The sequence below is a fragment of the Glycine max genome, chromosome 4 (assembly GCF_000004515.6).
Source record: "Glycine max cultivar Williams 82 chromosome 4, Glycine_max_v4.0, whole genome shotgun sequence".
In the NCBI taxonomy this organism is placed as follows: Eukaryota; Viridiplantae; Streptophyta; class Magnoliopsida; order Fabales; family Fabaceae; genus Glycine; species Glycine max.
Window position 1 is genome coordinate 15,778,110 of NC_016091.4, and position 7,019 is coordinate 15,785,128.

The window sequence follows — 7,019 nt, forward strand, 5'->3', positions numbered from 1 at the left end:
ATATTTCATGAATTTGAAAAACGATACAAATTTCAATTTGAGAATTAAAAAAATAAAACCCTAAATTAAGACTAAAAATATATTTAAAATATTTATTTTAGTAAATCTTAAATAATTTATTAGTTCTATAATATATGAGTATTTTGTTTTTAGTCTTTTTTATCTCCATTATTTTTTTGTTTAATTATGATTTCTATCATTTGATTTATCCATCAAATTTAACAGAAAAAAATAAATAAACTAAAATAAAATAAAAAATAAAATTATAAGGAACAAAAATTAAAAGGGCAGTAAAAAAAATCTTTATATTATAGGGGACTAAATAACTATTTAGGCCAACTTTATAAAAATTAAACATTCAAACACTACAAATGTACTAATGGGTAGAAGAAAAATTAAACCTGCAAATTAAATGTACTAGTAATCAACAAAAATTATAAAAATTAAATTTTAAACATACAACTTCATAGAAATCATGAAATTATGGTTTAATTTTTGTAATATTTTTTTTATGGTCACCAGTACATTCGTTGTATGATAATTTTTTTCTCTCTCCCATTAGTACATTTGTAGTATTTGGAAATTAAGGGCACGTTTACTTTGCAAAAAAACAAAACTTTTTTTAATTTTTTCACTTTTAATTACAAAATTATTACCTTATTTTTCATATTTTTTTATTAGTGGGAATCACATAACGAAAGAAAAGAAAAAAAAAAAAAAAAAAAAAAAAAAAAAAAAAAAGCGAGACTAACTATCCCTGAGGTACAAAATTGTTTGTTGATGCTTATTTTTAATATGTCTCCCGTTTTTAAAGATTTGTACAAAAATAACTCAAAATAACTTCTTCTTTTTTGTGTGTTTTGATGGTTCTTGTACAAATTTTTGAAAGCATGAAACAAATTGTAAAAAATGTGAGAATTTTGTAATTAAAAGTGAATACAGATAATGAAAAATAAAAGTTAACGAACCTTAATTTTTATAAATTAAGCTTAAATAGTTGTTTAATTCATACAATATAAGATTATTTTCATTTTAATCCTATTAACTTTTTTTTATTTTGGTCATTATAATTTTCTGTTTTTCTACGTTGGTATGTACCAAAAATAATCTAATAATTATTAGATTAAAGATATTTAAATATATCTTTTAGTAAAGAAAAAAATAGATTAAATTGTTTTAATATATTAGATTTTTATTTTTATTTTGAAAAGATGTTATTATAATAATATATTATATTGGTTAAAGATAATAGAAATAATAGATAAAGAAAGATCGGTTTAACAAATTTCAAATTACGTACAATTCTTATATCCAGTGGTAGTTTCTTCTCTTAGAATCATATATATAAATGGTCTCTCTTGGTATTAGTGGATTGCTCAAGGACTAAGAAAGAGAAAGAAAGTGGAGAAATTATTTCAACGCAATTAGTATAGGAGAAGAAGAACAACGAAGAGCATAAATTTCTTGCATCAAGAGATAAGTAAAATATTTTTTTCTAAACATCCATGGTATGAATTCTTGACAATGTGTTTTATATATATATATATATATATATATATATATATATATATATATAATCTAAAGGACTTTATCATTTAATTAATGAATATATAATTTAACCTTTAGAATCCGAACTAATTTGTATATATGTATTATGTTCTAGCCATTAAATATTATACGCCTTAGTTATTATAGTACATATATAATTGTTGTTATATATGTGGTTTCATATTATTAATTGATTTTATTATTATTGAGGTGTGATTTTGAGAATTACTATTGGATGCACAAAATTAGGAAATTTGATGGTAGTTTTTTTAGAATGGTATTCTTATAATTTTGTGAGTTGATCATCACCTCCTGAGAAGGGATTATTATGTACATTTTATTATGATATTATAATGTTAAATACCTCAATCTGGGATGAGAATGATATTTATTTATAGATATCCCCATCCAAGATAGGGAAGGGATTCTAGATACCTCCATCTATGATGGGAAAGACACTAGGACGGAATTGCATGGAATATGAACTCATAGACCCTTTGAAAAATATGAGATCAACACTAGTTTCGAGAACCAAAGAATTGAGTCTTGTGATTTTGGGAATCACTAAATTGTGAGGCGATGAGGTGTTTGCATTTATTTAAATATTTTATCTATTTAGAATGTCATGAATTGTTATAATATGATTTTTATTGGAGAGCATATATATATATATATATAATCCTATTTTAAATTCGTTGTGGATATCATGGTTGGTTTTTTGGATTACCGTGCCGGTTAAAAATAACATTATTTGTGAACTCCTTTTAGTTGTTTTATTCATTGAGATTATCATCTTAGTTACATTCGTTGAGGAAGAAGTTGCTGGGTTTGAAGAGACTTAAGACATAGTTTTATTAGTTACATTTATTTTAGTTTGGTTAGTACTTCAGAATAAGACGCTGGATGCGGCTACTTTTGTTATATTTTTAGCGTTAATTTAGTTTAGATACCCATGTTTTGAGGATAATGTTTTCTTTATGAAAAGATTCGCTTATTTGACTTATTTTATTATACATGAGGTATTTTTAAAACTATTATAATTTTGGGATTTCATATTCTTTTTGGTATATTTTAGTACAGGTTGTTATTGTAACGAATGGTGTTACATTATGGTATCAGAGCAGTTTGATCCTAAATAGAATTGTGGTAATGGGTTATTTTCAAAAGATCAAATATGGACACATAGGACTGCTTATTAGAGTTATAAATGACATGCTATTCTTTTAGATATTGGACTTGATCAACCCAGTGTTTGATTGGTGGTATGCAAATTTATGGCACCTAATAGGCAAAGGGAAAATGTAAATGATGCACTTGCAACGAACATGGCTCGAATGACCAAAGTTATGTAAGCACAGACGGAGGCTGTCTGTCAAATGAATAGGAATGGAAGTAGAGTCTTCACCAACTTGATTTTGCCTCTGAACCCTCAATACACGAGGTTACCAAAATTTCATAAGAATGATCTGCCATTTTTCTATGGCAACGTAGATCTTGTGGAAGCAAAAGAATGGCTCCAAAAGCTAAATAAAATTTTTAGAGTCATGAGATGTGATCATGTGCAGAAGGTGGACTTTGCCACCTACATGCTGGAGTCTGATGCAGAGCATTGGTGGAAAAACACACGAGGGAGTTTGGCAACTCGAGGAGCTCTTATCACTTGGGAGGAGTTCAAGGAAGTTTTTTTGGGGAAGTACTTTCCTCACAATGTTTGTATCCAAAAGGAGACCGAGTTCCTCCAACTTTAGCAGGGAAATATGACCATTGTCGAGTACGTGGCTAAGTATGAGAGCCTAGTGAGGTTTTCTCATTATTTGAAGGATAATTCTCAAGATTATTGGAAGGTTATCAAGTTTGAAGAGGGCTTGAAACCAGAGTAATAGAGTTCTATCAACATCTTGGAGATTAGAGATTATCCTACCCTAGTGAACAAATGTCGCATAACAGAGCAGAAAATGCAAGCAGTGAGGGATCATAGATCTAAGGAGAAGGCTAGCTTTGATGGGAAGAAATTCCATAGCAAGGATGACAAGTTTCAAAAGCAGTTGTGACCTGTGCCCATCATCAATAAAGGAAAATATGTGCAAAGAGTTAGGACTGACAAAGGTGTCGGACGTTAGTGGTGTGGCTTGATTTATGGAGATCATCCCTGTCCCACAGCACAGACCACTTGCTACAAATGTGAGAAAGTGGGACACTATGCTAGAAGTTGTAGGGGTGAGGGACAACCCAACCAAGGCCACATAACTAGGGGAGAGTCTTTACACTCCAAGGGGAAAAGGTGAAGGAGTCTGATGGTTTGATTCAAGGCATGGGCTTTATTAAATAAATAAAAATAATTATATTATTTGATTCAGGAGTGACACATTCGTTCATATTTCTTGATTGTGTGAAATATTCAGCCTTCCCTTTTTTCTAAATTGCCTTTTGATTCGAGTGTTGCTACTCTTGCAAAAGTGAAGCTTGTTACTTCTATTGCTTGCTTTAATTGTCCTTTAGTGTATCACGGTGTGACTTCTCTTGTTAATCTTATATGCTTGCCTTTGTCTGGTTTGGATGTCATACTTGGTATGAATTGGTTGTCTTCAAATTGTGTTGTCATAAATTGTTCAGATAAAACTATTTCCATTGCTAAACAACCAATATCAATTGATTCTTCTATCTCCAATTCCATTGTTTCTATTGTTGCCTGCCTTAAGTCTTTAGTTGAGGGGGCTCAAGGATACATCCTTTTGTTCTCTACTAAAGTAGAGGTTGAAAGAACGTGTTAGCTATACCTGTAGTGTGTGAATTCTAAGATTTTTTTCTTGGGGAAGTCTCTATTTTGCCTCCAAACAGGGAAGTTGAGTTTAACATAGACCTTGTACCTGGGAGTGGACTTGTATTAGTAGCACCTTATAGGATGTCACCTCTAGAGTTGAGTGAGCTTAAGAAACAATTAGAAGAAAAATGGAAGCATGATATTATGTGAGCACAAAGTGTCTATCAAGAATAAGTATACATTGCCTAGGATAGATGACCTTTTAGATCAATTGCGTGGAGCGTCAGTGTTCTCTAAGATAGACTTAAGGTCACGATATCACCAAATTAGAGTCAAGAGTGAAGACATTCCTAAGACTGCCTTTAAGACAAGGTATGGGCACTACGAGTATGTAGTAGTGCCTTTTGGTGTGACTACTGCTCCAATTGTGTTTATGGATTACATGAACTAGATCTTTAGGCCATTCTTGGACAATTTTGTGGTGGTGTTCATAGATGATATCTTGATATACTCTAAAACACCGGAAGACCATGAAGGGTATTTGAAGGTAGTATTGCAAATTTTGAGGGACGAGCACTTGTATGCCAAGCTAGAAAAATGTCAATTTTTGCTTGATGAGGTGAATCTTTTAGGACATACCATCTCTAGTAGGGTTGTGGCATTTGATTCTAGTAAGTTTGTCGCGGTGTTTGTAACGACCCGCCTCATCGCTATGATATCACTTACTATAAAATGTGACATTTCAATTTTTAAGTGAAAGCTCCATTAATTTGATTGTGAAAACGATGGTAAATTTTTTGCGATGTACATTCATCAAACAACAAGCACACTCACAAATACATACTTATATATATATATATATATATATATATATATATATATATATATATATATATATATTATACACCACTACACATCTTTCAAATGTCAGAACATTATTTAGATTTTTTTACATATATCTAAACTTGGGACTTACACGCCCAATCAAAAAGATTCAAGGAACCAACTAAGGAAGAGTTCATAACAAAACACAACTCTCCCCCAAAATAAATTCCAACGTTATGACGTCGGCTTAGCGGCTCCATCAAAAGACTTCCCTCTAAGTCACCTACTGCTGCTCATCTGCTCCCACGAACGAAAGCTCAAAATCATCACAGGCACCAATCACACGGTACAAAAATTGCAAAGGTGAGTTTATTATAAAAGATCAACAAACACCAAAAGACAATGATTAACAAGAAAACAATAACAATGACCACAATCATTCTTAATAACCCACCGGTTCAACATACACTTAACAAACTAGTCATCAACTTTTCCATAATTCAAATCATATATGCTCAGAATGATGCATGTACCTAACTCAACTTTAAAATGCAATGTGGTATCATTTATCTAGAAATAGCCTAAGCGTGTCCACATGACACTCTCACTTAGGAAAACTAGGCAGCAAGTGTCAAAGTCACCCTGTGGTGCACAGGCAACTCCCCTCCCCCCCCCCCTATGGTGATCAACCTAAGTCTTAAGGAAGTTCCAAACCAAGTGACATGCCCCCAAGTACAAGTGTTTTTCCTCATGAAAAACTATGAGTACTTACTGACAAAGTTTGTACTATTTCCATGCAATATGAAGTATGAAACATGAGCATCATCAATGCAATGACCATGGATAATTAAAGATTCTAAGCCATCCCCTTCTCTCTCTAGGAATGCTTAAAACTCTTCCCCCTCTAGGGATATCCAACATGGTCACCACACCCCCCATGTACATACACAACATACATCATCACAATAACATCATCAACATCATCTCATCTCAACATCATCATCAACATCACAAGCAATCATATTCCACATACATACATATAAATTCATGCCCGGGATTCACATTCCTCAGGTCTTCAAGCAACATAAACCTCATACAACAACAATCTATAATACCACGAGACTCATATTTTTAAGGAAAATTCTAAATTAAAGAGGAAAACTATAGTATTCAAAACAAACTCTTATGCCTATTTAAAATTTAATAAAGAAATAAATAAAAGAACAAATATAAATTTTGGGCAGAGTCTCCTCTATAATTAAGACTTTTCCCAAAAATTCCAATCAATACAACAACAACATCATTGACAATTTCAATCATCAATTACAAACCTATCACATCCCATTAGTTAAAAATACAGTTTTTCTTTAAAACCAACATGCACATCAATAACAAATATATCACATCCCATTAGTTAAAAACACAATTTTTCTTGAAAACCAGCATGCACAGGGACAGACATACATCCCCATAATTGGGTTTCCTAACCCCAACTATGGTATCAAAAGCTTTAAACAAACAATAAACTCCCCTCACCTATCTATATCTCTCTCTTAGTTTCTTGCGGCGTTATTCTAAGATGTCTTAGGTTCACGTCCATTCGTCCAAACGCAGGGCTCTATATACCAAATCAAAGATAATTCAGTATAGATTTCAAAGACAAGGTTAATATTAACTTTTGGGGTCAAATACCCATTCAATTTAAAAAAGGCTAAAGGGGTGTTTTGAGATTCATATCAAAGAGAGGTCATTTTGAAATTCTTATCACGCCACTGAGACTAGGGTTCAACAAATGTTACAAAAACAAAGTCTATTTTATAAAAAGGCAACTTTTACAACATCTCTTTTTCAAGGGTTTTTCAAAGGAAGTGTAAAAACATCCAAT